Consider the following 26720-nt stretch of genomic DNA (forward strand, 5'->3'; position numbering starts at 1 on the left):
TTAATAGAAAAGTACTAACAACGGTACAAGAGAGTACCCGAAGGTATGAGAGAGAAAAGGGAAAAAGATTACCAACGATGGTAAAGAGAGAATACCTCGCGGTAAAAGTAATAAGGAAAAAACAGAAAAACCAGAGGAAATTATGAACGCTAGATGCAATAGGGTAAGAAACAATACAATATTAACTTTTCTGACAGAAAAGTAATTTGTAAAGCAATTAAACAACAATTGACTGTACTTAGCTCAAGAGAAGTAGCTTGACACGACCGGATGGCAACGCGGCAAATGAAATCTGAGGTAACAGGGAGAGGGGGATTGTGGGTAAGAGTTTAGCTCGAGAGTTTGAAGCTGATGCGGGCATGGAAAATGGCTGGCTCAGTTCCGAGCTCAGAACCGATACCCCATGCATAAGGAATGAACGAAGATTAACAATATCAGATCTTGTTGTTAGCACTGAATAAGCTACAAATTACTACAGCACTCGGCCTTCCTCTTTACCTAGAGGAAAACAGTTTTGGTACTTACTTTCCTCACTTGCTTAGAGAAAAACAGCTCTTATACTCACTTTCCTAACTTGTCTAGAGGAAGTAGTTTTTTTATTCAGGAATGTCTAAGGGTCAGCTCCCAGTGTTCTCTCCTGTCTATCTGATGAATCTGGGCATCTTGGGGCAATGTAGAAATTGCCTCATGTACACAGATAACACTCTCCTCCTACCACCCAAAATCACAACCTGTGAGAGATGCACTTATCTAGCCAAACTGGAGGCAGAGTTCTCTCCAACCAAGACTGAACTTGACAGTCAAGAGGAGAAGGTAAACACTTGCACCACACCACACTCATCACATAGTCCCACTAAACCTACACCACCAACATCCACACATAGAAACACAAAAACATTCACAGAGGCTCTCAATAATAATCTGTTCAAGCAACAGAGACCTCCAAAGCAGAAATGCAAACAACCTCCACCCCCCACCACAACCCAAATGACAGATAGCCCACAGACTCAGTCTGCCACTCAACCACAACCCATACGACAAAACAATGTAGCCAACACATTAGTCATAGGTGACTCTATAGTCAGGCACACTGATGTCTCACTCACCAGGCTAAACAAGGGGAATGTTACTGTCAGCTGCCTGTCGGGTGCCAGGATCCACCACATAACCCACGCACTCAGGTCACTCCACAACAAATAAAAATATGACTCTGTCATTGTCCATGTTGGTGTGAATGACCTGAGATGTACCTCCCTGAACTACATGAAAAGAGACATGGAAGAGCTCTCCGATTTTGTAGCCCAGGCAGGTATGACCCTAGCCCTGAGTAGCATCCTGCCATCACCCAGAATGATACCGCAGTACAAGGACAAAATGATTGACTTCAACAATTGACTAAGTTTCTGGTGTCATTCTAAGGGGATCCAGTATCTGTCTGCCTGGGACGACGTGGTCGACAGGTCACGATGCTTTGCCAGAGATGGCCTGCACCTGTCACCCATGGGATTCCAGATACTGGCTAAGGCTCTTGCTGCCCCTATACTGCCTTTTCTAGGCAAGGTTCAAATGACAAATTCACCACCGTAACAGGAACAGGCAAGCAAAAACTGAGGGTAATGCTACTCAATGCAAGAAGTCTAAACCTCAAAATTCACTCTTTCATGGCACTCCTTAAAATGGAGAACATCGATATCTGTGCAGTGACTGAGACCTGGTTCAAGGCTCCAGACAGCACCCCTGCATTACCAGGCTACAACTCATACTAAACTTTTCAGCCAGCTAACCTGGACTGGAACACCAAAGGCAGAGGTGTGTCCATATTCATTAAGGATATCCACACCTCCAGGCTAGTTGCTCAGCATAATGCATCCGAGGTTATCCAAGTGCAACTAACTCTGGGCAAAACTGCAATCCAAATTGTAGCTTGCTACAGATCCCCCACCATGCCCCAGGATTCCCACTCCTCTTTTCTTGATATACTGGAAAATATTAGGGTTCAACCCAGGGGCGGCTCGTGGCATCGGTCTGCCGGACTGCAGCCCCCTCAGCTAGACAGCTGAGTAGTTTGTTTAATTGTTTTGTGTAAAAAAAAAAAAATATCTGTTTTTGTACATTTTAAAACGGTAATTTCGAGTCCGCGACTCGAAATTACGCGCATGCGCATTGCGCGCTTTAATCGCAACGGCGTTTTTTTTTTTTTTCCTAAATTCTTGTTGGGTTGCTGCAATGTTTACATTGCAGCCCGGAGAAGCTAAGGAGGCATCATTCTGATGCCCAGAACTTCCCAGAAATCTATGCGGTTGACTCACAAACCGCATAGATGTGGAAGGGGCTCGGACTGCGACGTCCGCAGGCACGTCATGACGTGCCTGCTGGGCAAATGCTACTGATTGGTTGTCGCTCTCTTCCCGGGCTTTATGAGCTGGGAAAAGAGCGAGAATCAATCAGTCGGTTTTCGGCAGCATTGGGTGAACTATCTTTAGTTTTTTCTCTGTGTGTTAATTTTATTAATATATAGCTTAAAAACGTTTTTTATTTTTTTTTTGGCTCAACGAACAGTTAAAGGAAAATTATAGTCAGTCTGTGGTGGTCTGGTCAGTGACTGGTCTGGTGGATTTATTGCTGCAGCAGCTGCTTGAACTTCTTCAACAGCAACAGGTGAGTTAGCGATTAAATGTAACTATCTTCTGTTGAGCATTTCCACTTTTAAGTTCCATATTTCACAATAGGAAAGCAAGCTTGCAAAATGTATTAGCATTGCAGTTAAGCTGGTAGGTCCGTAGGTGACAGTCAGTGTAAGAAGGCACAAAAGGAAAAGGGCTTATTTGCTTAATATGTGTAGCAAAACAGACAGAAGGGGAAAAAACAGATTTCTGTCCTAAAGAAAGGTATGTTCTATTTAATGCTATCTGTAATAGTCTTGGCTCAAGCTTATAGCCATTTTCTGACAACCACTGTGAAAATGAAACTTGAATTAATTTTGGTTGGTATGGCTGTATTTGTTGGGGAAATGTAATTTTTCTTGCTGGGTTTATTCATTATGACTTCTTTTACTGAATATTTGCTAAATGAAAATAATTTACTACTGTCCTTTTTAAGCTTATGTGGGAACCTAGATAATGCAGAAAGCACTGGAATACCTGAGGAGGTAGGGATTAACCGTTTTTAAAGAGAGTCATATATTTGTCTTAATACTCAAAATACTTACCTGTGGCTAGACAGTAATGATTATTAGATTAAGGAAGTTTTTAATGCCAAGAATGTAAATACCTTGAGCTAAATTATTAAAAATCGCAAGTAATTGTTGACTGAGTTTAGTAATGGCACGTGATTTATTTTTCCTTTTGACACAATTTTGTGAGAACAAGTAAAGCGTATAAAGCAAAGTTTGAAACACATTTTACCATTTCAAGAGTGAAACCCATAGTTACAGTACAGTCCAGAAAAGGTAGTTACAGTATATTCTTGGATTGTCTAAAAATATTAATGATGATTTATGATACTGAAATTTTTAAGATGTGAAGTGGTCTGAGTATTTTGATATTATAATTACATTATAATGTACCCCAGCCTTCTTATAGTTTCAGGTTATGACAAAAATTATGTTCAAAAGATGATTTTTGTACTGCAGATTTGGAAAAAAGCTAGGATAATAACTGCTTTAAATAATTATTAACTACACAAATATGCTGACATCTGGGCCAAAGATGTATTTAGTGAAGCTAAATTAGTCTCTGATTGATCCAGGAAGCAGCTATTCACAGAAAATGTTTAAACACAAATAACATTATTTTTCTATGAGTGGAGCCTTCCTCACATCCCCCCCGTTTGAATGCAGAAGGCTATGTCTCTATAGGTTTTCTCTTCTATAATAAGCCCAAGACCACCCCAACTCAGAAGAACACAATAACCCAGCTATGGTTGTCTCCTGTTTCATTGAACTTTCACCCTGTTTATGAACAATATGCCCAACAATTGTAAGGTGAGACCTCACTTGTGCTGGTTGTACCCTCAGTCACTTTATTTCAGCCAAGACCCACAAATATTGACATTAGGTGAAAGTAGTGACGTAGTGACAGACTGACCAGTAAACATACAGCTCTGTCTGAAAACTCATCTTATTCTCAAGCACAGACTGATTAGTGAGCGCAAGACTGAGGCTGCTGCCCTAAGTTGCCTGTCAGTCTTATGCTCACTGATGCTTTCATTCATTAGCAAGAGTCCTAAGGTACTTTAACTACTTCACTAAGAGTGGCAGTCTCCCCCCAACACAACTGAAGAGCATGCAAGTCTTTTCTAAGAGAGTATATAGTAACCTACTGTTGCTGTAGGATGTTTTTTTTTTTTTTTCTTATTTAAAATGCAGAAAACACTCTGGTGTAATGCTGCCAAGTTCTTACAGCTATATTGCTTTGTTAGAGCCACATGTAATTTACTAGATTTATCTTTTGCAATGATTGTATGTCGGTGTTTCTGTCAGTGTTTGCCTTTTGACGCAGGGGCAGGGTGTCTCTGCATCACTGGTTATCCAGGTTCAGACAGTTAGTGCTGTTGCTGTAGTAGGGTCAACCAGAGCAGTAAGATTGAATTGCTATAAAAACCTCTTCCTCCAATGGAAGGGTTGTGATTGAAGCTACAACAGTTTGTTTCTAATAGATGATAGTCCTTTGGACTGACTCTTTGGTAAAAAAAAAAAATGGCAGTGGCAACTGCACTAAGCATGCTGTGAATATGCCCGCTCACACCCCCTCTAGTGAAACATTGTGTTGGTGCACTGGAGGAAATTAGTCATAAGAGCAAAATCTGGGCTACCTACAGTATGCCAGTTTTAGGGACCATTCAGTGACCCCTAAGGTCTGTGACAAAACATTATGCACAAGATGAAAGGGAGATTCCCTCAGTGATGACTTGGAGTACAGGATCTGTGGGAGACTGACTTGACCACTGCAGATATGCATCATAGCTGGGGCCACAAGTCAGCAAGTATTTAATTTATTTATTTGGCATTTATTTACCAGGATTGTATGACTGGACACCAGGTGTCCTTTTTCAGCTGAGAGCTGGAGAGAAAAGCACCACAGATAACAGAGTAATTAATCAACAGTAATTAAAAAAAAAATAAATAAATAAAAAAATAACAATAGTTAACGTCTGAGAATGCTAACAGTAGTTAAAGAAATAACAATGGTTTAGAGGGTTTGAGAAGTTAGAATTTTCAAAGTAAAAAATAAGGTATAGCACTGCTTAAAATACATTTAAGAATTAACAATGTCAAGAGTTTGGCAAGTTGTTAGCAGAAAATTGTTCTCAAAAACATAATAGTTAAGCATAGGTATAGTATATATACAATCAACTTAATAGAAATGAGATTGTACTAGGTATTTACATATGTTCTATTTGCTTAAGGGTGTAGTATAAGACGGTGGAAATGTGTCTAGTAAGGGGAACTGGGGTAGTAGGCTGGGTTAGGAGGTGGGTTCAGGGAAGGGTCATTGCAATTACATAGATGGTATTCTTGGAAGTGTGATTTAAGGATTTTTTTTTTAATGTCACAGTGCGGGTGTGTAGCCTGAGTTGTGGGGATAAGGTGTTCCATAATTTAGCAACTCTATAAGGGAATAGAGATTCCCCTGAACTGTTTTTACATGGAATGACTTCTACTAGGGCTTTGTTGCTGGATCGAAGTTCCCTGTTGGTGCTGTGGAAGTTTAGTAGGCCTGTTAGGGCAGAGTTTTTTCTGGGTGATACAATAGCTGATGGGCTAGGTTGAGTTGGTGGGTAGTGAAGTAGGTTTGGAAATTCAAACCACTGTAGCTTGTGCAGGGATTTACAGTGGTGTGAGTGTGATTTAGAGTTGATTTTAGTTGGTTTAAGGTTGCCCTAAGCAAAATAATTTCTGGTTTCAAGTTTGCTTTACCAGACTTCAGAAACATGTTTCTATGCTGAGTATGCTGTCCTTCCTATGGAAATGCAGTTAAAAACTACAAATGAGATGCAGGTACCTGTTCTCAGACATGCAGAGAAAAACTTCCCTTTGTCACCATTACACCCACTAACACTAGAAATATGACATTATAAATTAAGTACTTTTCCAATAAAATGTAAATGTAGAGATGAGGAATGGGAATACAAGATAGCCACAGACAAACTGGAGGCTTAATTTAGATGTTCTGTACTTCTCGCTTACAGTAAAAAGTTACTGTTTTTATTATATTCCTGTACCAAATGCATGATTTCTGAGAGAATGACTCTGAGACAAAAACAGCATATGAAAATTATAATCCACAGACTCAGTGGTACAATGTAGTGAAACTTTCTGTGTCTTCAGCTCATCTCAAGACAAATGCAGAGAGACACACATGCACACATACATGTTTGCTCACACTTGGCGTGAGCACTTACACCACAAGTTTGGGATGTGGAAGGAAGTTGGAGCCAGAGAAGTATCTTTCTCATCTAGTGCCCAGAGCTATTATGCTATATGGTGCCCCTCAACATTGTTGACCCTGACGAGCAGAAAGAGGTCCATGATCTGGTGGTGGTTGATGCTCCTGAAATAGTGTGTGTGTGTGTAGGAGGTTGCAGGTTATTTAATTTAACATTAACAAGTTAGCTGTAATTTTGCTTTTCATCACTGTGAAATAATAACATTTGTACCTGATAAGTGGGGCTGTCTTTGGTAGTCTAGCAGTAACCGCATGTGTGTGAATGTAACTGCTTATTAGCACAGTGGTTCATTTGAGTACCACTGCCATCTCACAGTGCATGGTTAAGTAAAGTTCTTGGTTGTGGCTTCATTGCATGGAGTATGAATACCTTCCCTGAGGCTGTCTCTGTTTATCCATGTGCTGGATTCTGCCAACAAAGACATGGCATATCTGAAAAAGTATTCCTCTAATTTGCCTGAAGGTAAATGTGCATCAAGTGTGTGTGTTTATGTGCATCTTGTGACAGACCAGATTTATCAGGGGCAGTGACTATTCAGCAATTATGTCTCATTGCAATGGTTTATCCAGGTATCAATGAAAATGTGGCATTGCATCCTGTTTTAAAAACTTAAATCTCTTCAAAACTGATATTTATTAAAATTAATATTTTGAAATTTAATAGACAGTTTTTAAATGTTATACAACAGTGTTATGCATGTTTTTAGATATGTTTTTTTGTGCGCACTTTTCTGATTGTGTCATTTAAGACAGATGTTTGCTGATGCTGGTGTTTATGATGGAAATGGGGTCAGTGTGGTCATTATTTCTTAAACTTAAATCTCAGAGGTGTGCTCAGAGGGTCATTATAGCTTGGATGTACAGTGTTGTGTTTAGATACAACATTTTGAAATACAACTGTTAACTGTCTTTTTTGTCCCAGTCTAACATCATAGTGAAAAATAGAAGGCGGCTGCCTTTGGGAGTAATGGTGAGAAGGTGGCTAGGCTACCTTTGGGAGTAAAGGTGAGGAGGCACACTGCACATATGTAAAACAGCAGTCTCTTGAAATATAAGGCTGTGGCCACTTTTACATTGACTTAACTTGCACTCTAACATCAGAGGGATACTCAGAGTGATTATCTTTTTGCCTTTTTTGTGGTATGTAAGGATGCAGGCACTATACTAGTCCTGGGGTCAATTTTCTGCAGGTGTCTGGTCAGATACATTCCGAATAGGGCATTGGACTCAATCATAGGTCTAATGAGTGATGAGTACAGGGGGGCGATGACCTCCCTTGATCTAGATGTGAATCCCTTCATGATCAGGTGGGCAATGTAGAAGGTTTTCCTAACTACTTTAGCAACATGAGTGTCAAACGAAAGGCTACTGTCAACCTGGGTCCCCAGATCCCTGATGACTTCTTCTGTGCTCAGTGGATTGCCACCTATATGGTAGCTAGGGGTAACCTTGTTTTTCCCGAAGGGTATGACTATGCATTTCTTGGCATTTAACTTTAGGCCATGGCTCTGGCACCAGTTATCCGTTTCTGTGAGGGCCCTTCTGAAGGATATCTGTGTCAGATGTGTTTTCGACGATGGCGCCCAGTTTGCAGTCATCAGTATTAATTTAGTACCCTCATTTTATACACACTGTGTCTGAATAATTGATATTTTTTTAACAGTAGTCTAGCAGAAATCTTTCTACATGAAACACCAAGACTTCTGTTTTCCTTAAAGCAAGATTTGTATTTACCTTATCCACTCTAAAAAAAAATGTTTTGACAATGGCATTTTATTTACAAACACTACACACACAGATTACTACTTAAAATATTGACATTCCTATGGACACTTTAGTTGACAAGACACTAAAACTATTGTGTGTGTTTGCTTGCTATCAGACTATGCTAGCTGTGTATCCCCACTCTTCTCAATATCTTGCATTACTATACATTTTTATTACCATGAATTTCTAACATCTTTAAAGACATCACTTATGTCTGTCTGAGCTCAGTAACCTATATGCAAATTATCAGAAGCTAATGTTTTATGCAGAATTGTTATGATTAGAAACATATGTATGTACAGGGATCATAATTACTAAATTAATTCATGTGCAGCTGATGGTTTTGCAACTGGGATGTCTGAACCTGGGTGCTTAATAGATGAATAGCAGAATAATAAAATCACTCCTACTGGAAATCTGGATTATCACAACTGCTATATTCATCAATTTCTGCATTTGTGTCTAGTTAGAATCCAGCCTCATTTGAAAACCTCCCTCCGATCTCAGAATGTTGGTGCAGTCAGAAAGCACTTATCAGGCATGAGAATGCCTGTCATTTACTGTTAAGCAAATTACAGCAATAGTTAAGCTTACTTGCACTGTGAATATGTTTACTACTGCAAGATACAGCCATCTTAGTGGGGCTTTCCACAGTTTCTTGGGACTATAAGAAGCACAGCATTCATCTTTCTGGGCTATGGACATTTTACTGAAGGGGTCTTTTTTCTTTTAGGGAAATGTTTCATTTCAGTGCTTGTGTATACCTGGACATAGTAATGAAGATTTTGCATAGGGAATTTGTATCGGGGAAGTGCTTGTGCTTACATGGTCAGACTGCTGAAGTGAAAACTGTGCAAAATAATTTATTGTGTCATTTTAGTGCTTGTGCATACAGAGTACAAACTAATGAATGATTACTTGGGGAAAATTACTGTTACTATTTGAAGTGTTTAATTTTGGTGCTTGTGTATACCTGGACATAGTAATGAAGATTTTGCTTGGGGAAATTCATTCGTGTATCAGGGAAGTGCTTGTGCATACATGGTCAGACAGCTGAAGCAACCACTGGGCAAAATTTGTGTCATTTCAGTGCTTGTGCATACACAATACAAACTAATGAACAGGTTACTGGGGAAAATTATTCATTACTGTGTCAGTGTTTGGGAAATGTTTCATTTTGGTGCTTGTGTATACCTGGATATGTGATGTCATGTGGCTTATGGAAGAGGCTTGTTGGCCACTGAGTTATATGCTTTATTATTCAAGTGGGCCTCTATCAGAAAAGTTTGAGAAACACTGGTATGGACTGTTACTGCCCAACTCTCTGATATATTAGTATATGTAGAAAATGCAGTTAACAGTCATGGCTTTTAATCTGTCCTTTGCAGAATGTTCTGGTTTTCTGTCATTTTTATACTGTTTTTTGTGTATTCAGAAAATGCATTTTGTTGGCTGCTTGTCTTTTTTATATACTTTATTTTGACTGGCATTCCACTCCAGTAATGTATTTAAAAGTAATTTTTTTTTTTTGATTCTTCACAGCCTTTGCTTCCCATCTAGATATTAAGCAAGCTGTCATGTAGCCAAGGCATTGAAATATTGTTTTCTTTACCACTTCATTTTTGTTTTGATTGGACTCTCATAGTGATAGCTTGTTGGCAAACAGGGAAGCAGTGTATTTTAAAATACCAGCTTTTGTGGTTTTGAGCATAGTGAAAGAATGCTAGCAAATGTACTTTTTCCTGTAAGAATAAATGTTTACACACTTCGCAGTCTTGGTTTCTGCACCTAAAGTAGCTTAATGCCAGGTAACTTGCATATATATATATATATATATATATATATATTATTTTGAAAGTATTTTAAGCTAATGTCTTGGAAATGAACAAATTTTAATGATTGACTAATGCAATGGATTAATACACTCCAGTGAATCATACTGGCTTCAGGCTACACCTGGCAAAACAATACTGTCTGAGGTAGTTAAACATTCATTTGGCCCTCTCCCAAGACCCACTTCAGATTGCACCAACTTTACAGAAAGGATGCAGATTAATTATACACAAGAGATAAGTAATTATACAGTGTGGAGAGACTCTTTTAACTTAAGAGCAGAATAACCCTTATTAGATTCTGGAAGATCAGAAGGCTAGGAATTCTATATACGCCTCAAAAATAGCAGCACAAAGTAAATGGCTTTAAGTTATAAAATTTTCACACTCTCAAATGAAGTTGGAGACCGAGTGTCTACAGGCTGAATAGATTGGTAGTTACAACATGCAGAAACTGCTGACTTTTATGGGTTTATGGCAGTCCAGGTGTTTACCCTGCCCTGAGGCCCTGAGGATTAATGTTTCATGTGTTTGTTTTAGTGTACTTGTGATCATATTCAGTGGTTAACTTGGCAACAGCAAGCAGTCCAGTGACACACTTATCTTAAGTTAGCTGATGTGCTTCCTCTTAACAAACTTGCACTGTAGTGTTATATTTTTCTTTGTTTTACTCTTAACATTTTCCCAGAACAAGATGTCTTGAGTGTAAATTATTTTTAGGGGGTGGGTCATTAGCACTACTACTGCACTTCTATATTGTCTGAGAGTAGCTATAATTATAAGAAAATGAAAAACATAATTAGGGTAGAATGCTTGCATTAGAATAATCTAAAAATAAGCAGGCAGTGTACTACACATGCCTTGTGTTTTAAATCGGTATATGTGGTACTTGAATACTTCAGAATCAGTACATGTGAAATGGAAATGTGTATTGGTCTGGGACTGGTACTCTGTATGCATCCTCCTTTTCTGGAAAATAAAATTAAAAGATATTGTGCATACCAATAAGGAAACAACTGCATGTGAAGCTTGTACATGACTATGGTGGTTACATAACATAATATAGTATGATTTCTGGCCATTTTTTGTAGTCTTTCTTTCGGGTGGTTGGGGCTGTTTAGATCATTTTTGTCAGAAATAGCCTGGGGGGGGGTCTCTGAAATGAAATGGCCTGTAGTTTACAGACACACCAGCAAATAAAGTAAGATTATGTGCAAGTTCTTGGCTATTGCAAATAAAGTAAGTTTATGTGCAAGTTCTTGGCTATTGTGATGTGAAAGAAATGCAACCATGGTGGTGATTTATTTCGCTTAAACATTGTAGGCTGAAAGCAGTTTCTCTGGGTAGGGAGTTGGGCTGGGGGCAATGCTTGTGTGAATAGCTGCAGTTCTGTCTACATTTTCAACAGTAATGTCGATTTCGCTCAAATAAGATCGACCAGAAGCTGAAGCTCTAAAATCTGAGTGGTTTGTATGTGGTGGGGGGGGGGGGCTGTCAAGGAATTTTTGTTAAACCATGTTTTATTGTAGAAAGTCTAGTAAGTAAAATTAATTTTAAAATTAAATGTATACTTGGCTGATGCGCACAAGCTGTGATAGTGAGTCTGTCAGCAAAATGAAAGTATGTAATGCAGTTGTTGGTATTTGTACTTTAATCCTGACCAGTAAAAAGCAGCTACTTGGTAATGGGAGGGGGGGGTGTTTGTGAATTCATTGAGGTGACTGCCCTTGTTTACTGTCCGTTATGGCTTTGCAAGATGACTGGGTAAAGTCTGCTGTTGGGAAACCCTGTAACTACCATTTCTGTGCAATGGACTAAATTAATGTTTTTTTGCTTTCTGATTTCAGAGGTTTTTGAGCCAGGTACTTTTGGTAGGCTGTTGGGATGGGGGACTTTGCTTCCCATCCAGATATTAAGCAAGCTGTCATGTAGCCAAGGCATTGAAATAGTTTTCTTTACCACTTCATTTTTGTTTTGATTGAACTCTCATAGTGATAGCTTGTTGGCAAACAGGGAAGCAGTGTATTTAAAATACCAGCTTTTGTGGTTTTGAGCATAGTGAAAGAATGCTAGCAAATGTACTTTTTCCTGTAAGAATAAATGTTTACACACTTTGCAGTCTAATGTCTTGAAATGAACAAATTTTAATGATTGACTAATGCAATGGATTAATACACTCCAGTGAATCATACTGGCTTCAGGCTACACCTGGCAAAACAATACTGTCTGAGGTAGTTAAACATTCATTTGGCCCTCCCCCCAAGACCCACTTCAGATTGCACCAACTTTACAGAAAGGATGCAGATTAATTATACACAAGAGATAAGTAATTATACAGTGTGGAGAGACTCTTAATTTAAGAGCAGAATAACCCTTATTAGATTCTGGAAGATCAGAAGGCTAGGAATTCTATTCCCTCCCCAAAAATAGCAGCACATAGTAAATGGCTTTAAGTTATAAAATTTTCACACTCTCAAATGAAGTTGGAGACCGAGTGTCTACAGGCTGAATAGATTGGTAGTTACAACATGCAGAAACTGCTGACTTTTATGGGTTTATGGCAGTCCAGGTGTTTACCCTGCCCTGAGGATTAATGTTTCATGTGTTTGTTTTAGTGTACTTGTGATCATATTCAGTGGTTAACTTGGCAACAGCAAGCAGTCCAGTGACACACTTATCTTAAGTTAGCTGATGTGCTTCCCTCTTAACAAACTTGCACTGTAGTGTTATATTTTTCTTTGTTTTACTCTTAACATTTTCCCAGAACAAGATGTCTTGAGTGTAAATTATTTTTAGGGGGTGGGTCATTAGCACTACTACTGCACTTCTATATTGTCTGAGAGTAGCTATAATTATAAGAAAATGAAAAACATAATTAGGGTAGAATGCTTGCATTAGAATAATCTAAAAATAAGCAGGCAGTGTACTACACATGCCTTGTGTTTTAAATCAGTATATGTGGTACTTGAATACTTCAGAATCAGTACATGTGAAATGGAAATGTGTATTGGTCTGGGACTGGTACTCTGTATGCATCCTCCTTTTCTGGAAAATAAAATTAAAAGATATTGTGCATACCAATAAGGAAACAACTGCATGTGAAGCTTGTACATGACTATGGTGGTTACATAACATAATATAGTATGATCATTTCTGGCCATTTTTTGTAGTCTTTCGGGTGGTTGGGGCATTTTAGATCATTTTTGTCAGAAATAGCCTGGGGGGGGGTCTCTGAAATGAAATGGCCTGTAGTTTACAGACACACCAGCAAATAAAGTAAGATTATGTGCAAGTTCTTGGCTATTGTGATGTGAAAGAAATGCAACCATGGTGGTGATTTATTTCGCTTAAACATTGTAGGCTGAAAGCAGTTTCTCTGGGTAGGGAGTTGGGCTGGGGGCAATGCTTGTGTGAATAGCTGCAGTTCTGTCTACATTTTCAACAGTAATGTCGATTTCGCTCAAATAAGATCGACCAGAAGCTGAAGCTCTAAAATCTGAGTGGTTTGTATGTGGTGGGGGGGGGCTGTCAAGGAATTTTTGTTAAACCATGTTTTATTGTAGAAAGTCTGGTAAGTAAATTTTAAAATTAAATGTATACTTGGCTGATGCACACAAGCTGTGATAGTGAGTCTGTCAGCAAAATGAAAGTATGCAATGCAGTTGTTAGTATTTGTACTTTAATCCTGACCAGTAAAAAGCAGCTACTTGGTAATGGGAGGGGGGGGGGTGTTTGTGAATTCATTGAGGTGACTGCCCTTGTTTACTGTCCGTTATGGTTTTGCAAGATCACTGTTTGGGTAAAGTCTGCTGTTGGGAAACCCTGTAACTACCATTTCTGTGCAATGGACTAAATTAATGCAGCCATTTGCAGTTCATTACTGTTTTTTGCTTTCTGATTTCAGAGGTTTTTGAGCCAGGTACTTTTGGTAGGCTGTTGGGATGGGGGACTTTCTTGTCGCCAGATGCCAGTGTTGGAATGAAATAACCATTTAGTGTTGTAATTCTGGCTTTGCAATGAGGGAGTAAGCAATATGCATACAGGCTGTGGGACTACAGTCTCTGTGCAGCAGATATATTTTAATGCTGGAAGGATCAAAGCAGAAAGTATAGTGGAGGCAATGGAATGACTGCCCCTGTTAGTCCTGCAAAGACAATGTAAACTGTGACAGTGTGTGCATCACAAATGCATTAATAGTCTTTAATCCTGGCAAGGCCAAGCCAGATAGTTGGTAGATCATGGCTGTGGCACTGTCAATGAATGTCAATGAAATGAGTGCTGTTTCTGAAGCTGTAAATCATTACATGTATACAACAGTGGCACTTAAATCATTTCTGCAATATCTTCATTTCAGAGTTGCAACAGCTCGACTACATTAACCAGAATGAGTGAACAGAGTGAGCAGAGTGTTACAGTGGCCTATCTGAAGTCTATTAATTTTAAAGAGTTGACTCTTAATGAGAAGTTAAGAATCAAGAGGACTGGAAGACCCACACCTGATTTGAAGATAGAGTCTGCAGGTACAAGTAGGTCAAGAACATACACACGCAGCTTCAACAGGTCAGTGTATGACAAACACACCTGGACCTGTGGTTGTGAGGAAACAAACAGCTTGTACTGCTTCCCATGTTTGTTACTTGGTGGAGAGGAAGCCTGGACATCAAAGGGTATGGATGACCTGAAGAGACTGGAAGAAAAGTCCAGAAGGCATGAAGTGTCTGCTAAACATCTAGACAACGAAATGAGTCTAGCAGTGTTGGGAACTGTGGATATCAGGTCTCAGTTAAGTAGTGGATACCAGTTATCAGTAGAAAGACACAACAAGAAAGTGGATGACAACCGTCATGTTCTGTCTATTTTAATAGAATGCATGAAGACGTGTGGTGCACAAGAACTAGCTTACAGAGGTCATGATGAGTCTGAAGAGTCAAGGAATCCAGGAAACTTCCGGGCAATAGTAGAATTAGTCAGCCAGTTTGATAAGAAGTTGTCAGACCACATGACAGCTTCAACTGTTTTCAAAGGAACATCAAAAACTATTCAAAATGAACTCCTGGACTGCATGTTAACAGTATGCAGAGAAGAAATAAAAAAAGAGATTCGTACTGCAAAATTTATAGCGGTAATTGCAGATGAAACCACTGATTTTGCTGCGACGTGGCAAATAGCTATTGTGTTCCGTTACATTGTCAATGGACAGGTGGTGGAACGTTTTGGGGATACTTTACACCACTTGGACAGACAGCACAACATATTGCTGTTGTGATAGAACAACAGTTGAAGGAAGTAGTGGGAGACCAGCATGAAAAAGTGATTGCTCAGAGTTATGATGGTGCATCGGTTATGAGTGGTATTCAGCATGGGGTCCAGGCCATCATAAGAGAAAAGTTTAAATATGCCTACTATGTACACTGCTACGCCCACCAACTTAATCTGGTAATGCAAAGAGCCGCACAACAGAACACTGAAGCAAGGATATTTTTTTCCACACTTGGTGGAATTCCAGCCTTTTCAGTCGTTCAGCTCAAAGACAAGCTGCTCTGGATAATATAGTATCACGACGCATGCCAAGAGTGTCAGGAACACGGTGGAATTTTAACATCCGTACTGTAAATGCAGTGTACGAGAACTTGGAGTCGCTGGAAGAGTGCTTTGATTATTTGTGCAGGAATCCTACATCTGGTGCAGCAACTGTACTGGAAGCAAATGGGCTACTGCAATCACTTGAAAATGACCAATTTAAATTTTGGCTTGCTGTCTTCCATTGTATAATGCCCCATGTTGATATTCTGTACAGGCAACTTCAGTGTCGTACCACAGATGCAACTGCTGTTGAAAAGGATGTACATACATTTTTGGATGCAATTGACCGTGTCAGATCGGGTATCGATGGTATTGCAGAACAGTACCTACATACAGAGAACATCCAGTCAAAACGTAGACGAGGGCCATCTGCTTCCCAACCACTGCATGAGACCTTATCAATTGCTGCAAAGGAAGTGTGTGATGTCATAAGGTTCCAGGCAACATCACGATTTCAACAAACTGGCCATCTTCAAGCTTCTCAGTTACTTCTGCCTGGAAAGTTTTCAACATACATAAGAGAGTTTCCAGAAAATCTGTTCACAGGAACAATGGACAGCTATCCATTCCTGATGAGGGGACCACTTAGAACAGAACTTGGAGTGGTGTATCAACGTGAAGACTTTAAAGCAGCTGGCAGTGCAGTCAAGATGTTACAATTCTTGTTGGACAACTCCTTAACCCATGTGTTTTCACAGACTTACAAAGTGTTGTTAATTATAGCCACCACACCAATGTCAACTGCTGAGGCAGAAAGGTGTTTCTCAACACTGAAAAGGATTAAAACATTTCTTCGTTCTACAATGGGGCAAGACAGATTGAATGCTTTGGCTATGCTTTCCATAGGAAAGGAGTTAATGCGGAGTATACCCAACTTCAACCACAGAGTGATTGATTATTTTGCACAAAATAAAGAGAGACGAATGGACTTTATCTATAAGTAACGGAACACCATACAGAAGAACACGAGGCACTTATTTGGTACTATACTAGTACTACAAGCACTTATGTAACCCAGCCACTGGGGATGCACAAGCTAGTGCATTTCTTCGTGCGGTCCCAAGCCCGGATAAATGGGGAGGGTTATGTCAGGAAGTCTGGGCATCACCACATATAACCTCCTGACAAAATTTTGTGGGACAATACAGATTTTGATACAGGATTGGTCGAGGCCCAAGTTAACCATCACCACCACCAGTACTACCCTTTACCAAAAGGGTGCTGGCAGAAATTGGGGGGAGGCTACTGTTGGCTCTAGAAGAGCGGCAAGGCAGAAATTGGGGGGAGGCTACTGTTGGCTCTAGAAGAAGGGGAAGGCATGCCCAAAGGTTATGTGATTTGGACATGTGCTGAGGGATGCTACTAGGTATATTGGGAGAAGGATGCTAAGGATGGAGCTGCCAGGGAAGAAAAGAGGAAGGACTTGTAATTAGATTTATGGATGTGGTAGAGGAAGTGATGTGGTGACAGAGCAAGATGCAGAGGACAGGAACCAATGGAAACAGATCTGATGTGGCAAACCCCTAACTGGAACAAGACTGCAAGCACCTATTTGGAACCAGCTGGGGGTCATGTGAATATTATTTGCTTTGGGAAACTTAACTGTCCCTTTTGAGCCTCCATGAAAAGGGAGTTGGGAGAAATCCAGTATGACCTGATGTGTGTTCCAGACCACAGCTTCTAAGGTGCACGACAGCTTCTCAGGTGCAGAAACGTGAGTATGAACTACTGTTTGCAGTATACAGCAGAGGTAAGTGTTCAAACCAATGTGTGTAACAATGTGTGCTGTGTAGACTATTCAGCATGTGCCATACTGACTGAGCATTTATTTCATGTAAATAAGTATGTGAAGCATTGATCCCATTGCACCCTGTCTTGTTAGCCACACCCATCGTGGCCACACCCCGTCTTGTTGGCCACACCCCGTCTGGCCACACCCCGTCTTGTTGGCCACACCCATCCAGCTGTCTCCTGCAGCCCCCCTATGATTTGAAGTCACCAGCCGCCACTGGTTCAACCAAACACCCTAATAATGGGCAGTTTCAACTACCCCACCATTAACTGGGAAAACTACTCATGTACCAACTCCTTTGCTAAAAGCTTTCTGGAATTCATAAATTCCAATGCCCTGGATCAACTTATCCACACCCCCACCAGGGGCAACAATGTCTTAGACCTAGTCATTACCAGCATAAGTGACCAATGTTCCACACCTAAGTCAACTCGTTGGTCAGATCTGACCATAAGCTAATCACCCTAGATATCCACATCCCGCCCCAACCCCCATTAAGGAAATCATGGTAAAAAATTTCTCCAACGCTAACTTCATGCTCCTTAAGGCAGAAGTGGCGAACTTCATGACACCCATGGAGATAGACAATGCAGTTACGACTGCTGAATCCTAAACAGATGCACGCTATAAGCACTTACACGAGTGCATGGATCATGCTATCCCAAACAAAACCAAGATGCTATCCTCCAAAAAAAGGAAGCCAATCTGGTGGTCCCCTGCCATAAACAAACTCTACAACAGAAGGAAGAAACTGTTGCAAAAGAAAGTAAAATCCTATGAGTGGAGGAGTTCCCTGGTCAACCTCAGTAAGAAGCTGAGATTCTTTATAAGAACCTCCAAAGCTAGCTACGAAAACAAAATTGCCACTGATTCTAAGGACAACCACAAAGCATTCTATAGCTATGTAAAGGATCTCAATGGCAACACCCAGATCTGCTCTGAGTTACAGCACAACAGCATGAAAATTACAGAACCAGCTGATATTGCCAACATCCTGGCAGATAGGTTCAGTGCTAACTTTACCCCCCCTCACACCCCGTAAAGGGCCCATATCTATACAGGAGGAATGCAGAGTCCCTGTAATCACAACTACGGAGGTAAAAGCTGCACTCTCTAAAGCCAAAAACACAGCATCCATGGGACCAGATAACATCCCAGGCTGGGTTTTACATGAACTTCAGAATGAACTGGCTCCCCACCTAAGCCCCATGTTCAATCATAGTCTCACATCAGGCTTTGTGCCCACTGAATGGTGCACAGCAACAGTTATCCCACTCCACAAAAGGGGAGCCACCACTGATCCTGGGAACTATCACCCTATTAACCTGACAAGCCTGGTCTGTAAGGCCAATGGAACGTTTCATCATGGAACTCATAAACAAAGACATTGGTAACCTCCAAAATCTGGACCTCACCCAGTTCGAGTTTGTGAAAGGCAGATCATGCCTCCTGAACTTGATTGACTTCATTGAGGCAGTCACCAAAGCTGTAGACGAGTTAAGGTGGTTCACACAGCCTATCTTGACCTCGCCAAGGCTTTCAACACCATCCCCCATTCTGGAATTATAGCTAAACTCACTAAACTAGGTATAACTCCCTGTGTCACAAGATGGGTTGCCAATTGGCTCACTGACAGAACCCACACTATAAAAGTTGCAGACTCCATATCTGACTTCAAACCAATGACAAGTGGAGTACCATAGGGTTCAGTCCTGGGACCTCTCCTGTTTGGTATCTACTTCCCTGAAGTACAGGCTAACACAGAAGGTCTTTGGCTAACAAAGTTCGCAGATGACTGCAAACTAGGAGCCAGAGTTGAGTCCCCAAATGATGTGGACATCCTACAGAAGGGCCTCACTGAGACAGATGCCTGGTGTCAGAGCCATGGCCTTAAGCTCAATGCCAAAAAGTGCATTGTCATCCCCTTTGGTAAAAACTCTGTACTCATGAGCTACCACATAGGCGGCAGTCTACTTAATGTGGAATGTGTGATAAAAGACCTTGGGACCCAGGCGGACAGTAGTCTCTCCTTTGATAATCACATCGCCACAGTAGTCAGGAAATCTTTCTACATGGCACACCTCATCATAAAAGGGTTCTCATCTAGGAAAAAAGAGATCATCGTTCCCCTCTACTCGACACTCATTAGACCCATTATAGAGTACAACGCCCCTTTTGGAATGTACCTCACAAGACATCTGCAGTAGCTGGAAAGGCCACAGAAGTACCAAACAAAGAGGATTACTGGCCTCAAACTGATACACTACACTAACCATCTCAAAAAAACTCCAGCTTTACTCCATAGCATATCGCCTTCTCCGAGGTGATCTCTGCCTAACATATAAAGCTATGTCAAACCCAGAGCTGTTGGACATGATACACTTAAAGAAATCCCACTCCCTCTGAGCTACACGCTCTAGGGACCTAAACCTTGTCACCACAGTAAACAGGACATGCTCGGGGGATAGATTCCTGTCCCAGAGACTTCCCGTAATCTGAAACAAGCTACCCATCTATGTCAAGCAAAGTTCCTCATTAGCACTCTTGAAAAAAAATCTTGATGAGTGGATGGGAAATAGGAAATACACCCCAGGGATCACTTTGGTGGCTCTGCTTGACAGGGGCACAGGAAAATAACTTTCTTGGGTGGCGTAAGCCAAGGAACCTTGTTGGCTAGGCGTACTTAGGCCCTTGGGATAATAGACTAGTACCTACCTATGAACCTGTGTACCTATACCAAACAGGAGAGGTCTCAGGACTGAACCCTGTGGTACTCCACTTGTCACTGGTTTGAAGTCAGATTTGGAGTCTTCTACTTTTACAATGTGGGTTCTGTCAGTGAGTCAGTTAGCAACCCATCTTGTGATATAGGGATTTATACCTAGTTTAGTGAGATTAGCTATAATTCCAGAATGGGGGATGGTGTCGAAAGCCTTGGCAAGGTCAAGATAGGCTGTGTGAACCACCTTACCCTCGTCTATGGCTTTGGTGACTGCCTCAAAGAATTCGATCAGGTTCAGGAGGCATGATCTGCCTTTGACAAACCCAAACTGGGTGGGGTCCAGAGTTTGGAGGTTACAATGTCTTTGTTTATGAGTTCCATGATGATACATTCCATAACCTTACAGACCAGGCTCATCAGGCTAATAGGGTGATAGTTCCAGGGATCAGTGGTGGCTCCCCCTTTGTGGAGTGGGATAACTGTTGCTGTGCACCATTCAGTGGGCACAAAGCCTGATGTGAGACTATGATTGAACATGGTGCTTAGGTAGGGTGCTTAGGTGGGGAGCTAGTTTGTTCTGAAATTCTGTATCTTTCAACAGAGGAGTATTCTACTCCATCAAGGATGTAACCATTTTGTATCCAACATGATGCATATGTTTGAATGTAGTTAGGGAGGATGGGGATTACATCAGTGAGCCTTTCTTAGAACTGTACTGATGACATGCCATTGATCTGCAGCTGTGTTACACCTACAGAGGATTTAGAGTATAGCAAGGGCATAATGCTGTCTGTTAACTAGGTACACAGGTCTTCTGAAGACTTTCTTTGTTAGCAGTTGTAATGCTACACTGCTATTTGGCTGGCACTGTTATTTATACCTATGTTATGGGGGGTTCCTGTTATGGGCACACTACAGTGGACTCCTGTGTTGGGTGTGTGATCATATTTGAGTATCTGTGATGGCCCAAACAGGAGTAGGTCACTATTTCTACTGTCCTAGCTGGGTCCACATCCTTTGTATGTTTGGCACACTGTTGAATATGAGATGTGTAATCAAGTGGCAAATACTAATAGCCTTCCTTTATTGCTGTATCCCTACATACTGTACTCCCACATATGTGATCCTAGCATGTGTTCTCATGTATTTGCATTCCAGGAGATATCATGTATGCTAGATGCCAGCCACCTTTCACTGAGGCAGAAAAGGACCTCATCAATGAAGCTTTGCGACAACACTACCAAGTCCTGCTGTCAAGAGGAAGGGGAATAGACAAGAGCGACAAGCCTTGTGAGATGAACTGGTACATAGCATAAATGCTGTGGGTCACCAGAATCGCACATATGAGCAGATGCAACACCATACCACAGATATGATACACTGGGCACATAGATAGGCAGCGGACATGGCCAGGGATCATCAGGTCTCTGGTAGTGGGCCTGCAACAGAACAATGGCTGTCAGCCACAGAAGAATTCTTGGTGAAATTTGCAACACAGGACAGCTCCCAGGTATCCATCACCCAATATGTTGTGGATGTGGGCACCACCATTTCCACTCAAGAAGAGCATCCAGGTATGCTTAGTTGGATCAGCATTGGAATACTGTAGCATTTCACTTTTCAGGGTGTACATAGTTTTACATGGGTGTCAGATATTTTATGGGGTGGGGGAATGAGATTAGCTGCAGTTTTAAGTTCATGCACAAATTGTGACCCACATACCTGTTAACATAGCAGGTACTGTAAATGGGAGATATTTGGACATATTGCCAATGTTATACTGTAACATGTGGTGCTGTTTACATTACCTCTCCCTCACTTTTTTTCAGGACCGTCAGGAATAAGAAGAGGCTGTACTCCTGTTGCTGGTAAGTACAGAACAGTTTTGTCATAGCTGTAGATTTAGTTTAAGGTATTAGCTAAAGTATCATTCCAGGCCTGCTGGATAGACTGATGTACTCTATGCATGACTGCCAAATGTACAGATATTTTATGACTGTACACAGTTTAGGGTCACACCTCTGCCTTGTAGGTGTGACCACAGTGATTGATTTCACAGTATTGTCTGGACATTACAGATTGCCATAACTGTAAACTGTGCAGAGTTCTGCAGAATGTCAACAGTGCACATAATTTATGTTTTACTCATGAGATTCTAGTTTAAAGAACTGCTATTTTCAAATAATTACAAATTTTGGATTAGAAATTAATGTCCTCATGTCCTACTATATGAGATTGAGGGTTTACAAGTCTGTAATAGTGACAGCAATGTATACAGCTTAACATATATTGCAACACGGTACTGAAGAGCATAGCAGTAGTGCAGGTATTAATGTGATGCTTTTCCCTTTGTATCACACATGACCTGGGAGGTTGGTCTTTGTCCCCTTCACAACCTGATGGCAATGTCTCTTCTGACTCTGATGATGATGATGGCCAAAGTGAGGCACAGCTGGGGGTTGCAGGGGCTGAATCTGTCACAGAGGTTTACATCCCTTGTCCACCCTCATTATAACCATATACAGCCATTATGCCTACTCATACCCAGTCCTCTGAGGCCAAAGATATTGGATAGTCAGAGGGTGGGGACATTGAACAGGGAAGTGTGGCTACTGTGGCTGCAGTGACTGTCAACACTGGCCATAGCCAAAATGTTGGTGACGTTCCACACAGGTAGATTGATAGGGGTGCTCATAGGAGGTCTGCTGTCCCTCCACCGCCTGTTGCAGGTGTCTCATCATGTGTCAGTTGGCATATGTTTAGTGCCATCATGGAGGCACAGGCACGATCAGAGAGGAACTCATGACAAATGATCAGGGTTATGGATGCAGCACAGTCTGACATCTGTGACTGCCTCCACTGCATTGCTGATACCCTGGATCGGTTGACTGATACAGTGGAAGAACATTGGGCTGAGACAGATCGCACAGTATCTGTCATGGAATACACATTGTCTGTGATGGAATGTCTGGTTGGAGTTGAGCATCAGCCTCATGGATCTAGGTCACCAACTACACCTGCTGAGAGTCCATGTGGCCTTGCACAATCACACTGCTGCATTGGCAGTACATCCAGTGCTCCAGAGGGGAGTATACTGTCCATGCCTAGACATTGCAGATCATGGGCTTATGGTCCTGGACATTCCCATGGAGGACACGTTCCCAGCAGACAACAGTCACCCTCAGGGAGTAGACCAGCATCTGACCTTGGGCATGGAGGTGCCAGTGGAACTCCTGGTAGAACCAGTGCTCAGTTCAGAGGCAGGGACAATGAACTGACAGCTCTATCATGCATGGCTCAAAGTTGTCCAACATACAGATACTTAGGGCTAGCACTGAGCTTGGCTGTGTTCATGCAGGCACTCACACACCATTGTCACATTTAGGTCACCTACAGACACACAGGCCACATTTACATGGTCCATATTCCCCGCTTTCCTTCCTGACTCACACACTTGCCAACCTATTGGGTTAGCCTAGGCCTCATGCACCCCCACACAACACCTTGTGGAAGTGATGATACCTTTGCCACATCCCTGTCATCCTTCTCATCGATGCAGGGAAATTAATCTGTGTGTCTGATGCATAGGGTGACTATCTAAATTAATATTTATTTGTTTCATCGATTGTTGCTTTTGACATGCTGTTTGTATAGGTCTGTTACAGATATTGTATGTTGCCATTTATAATGAGTAAACCACATTATTTTGTGTAAGTTATGTTGGATGCTGCTGTTGTAATGGCTGTGTAGTCACACAATGAAAGGTGTCTCTTGAAACTGTTTTTGTTTCACTTTCAGGACTGTGTAGGACACACCTATGGGTACACAGATGACTGCAAGTTAAGAGCAGTTACTGAATCCCCAAATGACTTAACCATCATGCAGGAAAGTTTGCCCCAAACAATAACTGGTGTCAGAATCATAAATTGAAACTAAACTCCAAGAAATGCATTATCATATCCTTTGGGAAGTCATCTACTCCAGGGAACTGACAAATTGACAATGCCTCTTGAGAACTGACCCAGTTTTTTAGCATTTGGGAACTTTTGTGTACAGTGACCTAACCTTTGACCAACATATGCCTAGAGTCATAAGAAAGCCTTTCTATATTGCACAACTTATAAACAAATTGATTGTGACTAGATCTAGAGGTGTTATTGTCCCCCTTTGCAAAGCCCTCATTAGGTCAATAATTTTGTATAATGCCCATTTTGGCATGTGTCTGTCCATACCCATGCAACAATTGGAATACCCACAGAGATACCTTACTAAAAGGATACAAGTCCTAAACAATAGGTCTTGCGTGGACCACCTCAAAGAATTATCACTATACTCAGTATCCTACAGAGTGCTTATAGGTGACATGTCTGGCACAAAAGGCATCCTCTGACCTAATACAGATTGAACTGAACATCAGCAAGTCAAATGGCATCAGAAATACTCAGTCTAGGTATCTAAACTGAATGTTGTAGAGAGATGGATATATATCACAGAGGCTACCACTGTTCCAGAACAGACTATCCATTCAAGTAAAACAAAGCTCATTCCTGTCCATATTCAAATTCAACTTGGATCTAAGGATAGGTAATAGAAAATGTACTCCAGTATTGCCCTTCATGCCACTAATTGATAGAGACAGTTGCTAAATGCTGCATCCCTTACATGGGTCCCTGCAAATTATCTATAGTATGATCACATTTATTCTCACTAGGGCTAATATATAATTATCAGCCATGGGATAGGTAAGACCAATCAGGAAATGTTAATTCAAGCACCAAAAGGGAAATTGGTTAAGTTTAAAATGTCCTACAAGTGAACCCATGTTGCGGTAATAAATAGTTTTAAAAAATTGCCCTTTTTAGATCACTAAATGCCCCTCTCACTTTTCAACCCACAGTCTTCAACAGCTTCCGGCGCCTCTGCCCCAGGATGTGCATTGCTATTAGAAAGCAGTTGGAGGATGTTGCCCATTGCCACACTCTGAGACCTTCTTGACACAGGGGGTAAGACTTGGTTCCTCCCTGTTTGTTGATGTACCAGTCTACTTACATGTCTGACTGAATTGCAACCATTCCTAGAGGGAGAACATATTGGATGGCTTGCAACACCAAGAACACTGCCCTCAGTTTCAGAACATTGATATGCAGATTGCCCTCTATTGGAGACCAAGTGCCTTGGATTGTTCTTCCCAGATAATACCCCCCCCCCTCCCCATCTGGGAGGCATCTGTAGTCACTATGGCCTTGGGTTGAGATCGAACAAAGGGACAGCCTAAAAGAATTTCCTCAGATTCTATCCACCAGGAAAAGTCCTTCTTGCAATGACTGGTGATTAAGATTGGATGCATCATTGAATGAGTTAGGATGGACCACTGGGATACTAGAAGAAATTGTAGCAGCCGCATGTGAAATCTTGCTTGTGGAACTAAGCTAATGATCGCCGCCATGGACCCTAAATTTTAAATCTTGCTAGGGGAACTAAGGTAATGGTCACTGCCATGGACCCTAAAGCTCGAAGACCAAGAAGTGCAGGAGCCTAGTCTTTGGAGAGGATGGCTTGTATTTGGGATTTTATCTTCTGTAGTTTGTGAAGAGGAAGGGAAACGCCACAAGATATGATGTTTAGACAAGCTTCTATGAACTCTAGATCTTGAGTGGGACTTAGTTGAGATTTTGCTTGGTTCACTGTAATGCTCAGATGAGTGAACAGGTGCAGAATGAAATCTGTTGCTTGAAGCAGTAGATGCCTGGTGAGTGCCGTGATGAGCCAGTTATCTAGATAAGGAAACACCCAGAATCCATGCAGTCTCAAGTGAGCTGTGACTGCTGCCATACACTTGGTGAACACCCTGGGGGCTGTGGTGAGACCAAAAAGCAGCACTCTAAATTGAAAATGACTGGCTCTTAGCAGAAAGCAGAGAAACCTTCTGGAGAGTTTGTCCATTTTTATATGGTAATACATGTCTTGAAGTTCTAAAGAGCACATCCAATAATTTTCTTCTAGAAAGGGAAGTATAGACTGCACAGTGACCATCCAGAATTTTGCTTGCTAAACAAACTTTTCAGAAGGCTGAGATATAAATTTGGGCTCAAGTCCCCTATCTTTTTTGGCACCAAAAAGAACCTTGAGTAAAACCCAGATCCAGATCCTATCTGGTCTGGTGGGACTTCTTGGATGACTCTTTTTTTCTAGCAGCTTTCAAATCTCTAAGGCTGCTTGGTCCCTCTGATTGGGTGGAACATTGGGGAGTCTTCATTTTGATTTCAGAAAAAGAGTGAAGGGGATATGGTAACCTTTGGCAATGGTCTTCTGCACACAAGCATCTGAAGTTTAATTGTCACCAGGCTGTCGAGTACAGTGGCAATCATCCCCCGACTGCTTTCAGAGGTAAGCAATTGGGTCCCCTTTCAGGAACGTTGGTAGGGTAACCCTGAGAAAGAATCACTGGAACAATGATAATTTAATCACTGACTGCATCCCAGCTGCCTGAGGTGTGCGTCCACTGACCATGGAAACTATAGACCATACACTCAACACGACACCGTAAAATTCCACTGCCAATCATGAGCGGACAGATG

This window comes from Protopterus annectens, chromosome 5.part0 (assembly GCF_019279795.1).
Source record: "Protopterus annectens isolate FY-2018-M chromosome 5.part0, PAN1.0, whole genome shotgun sequence".
In the NCBI taxonomy this organism is placed as follows: Eukaryota; Metazoa; Chordata; order Ceratodontiformes; family Protopteridae; genus Protopterus; species Protopterus annectens.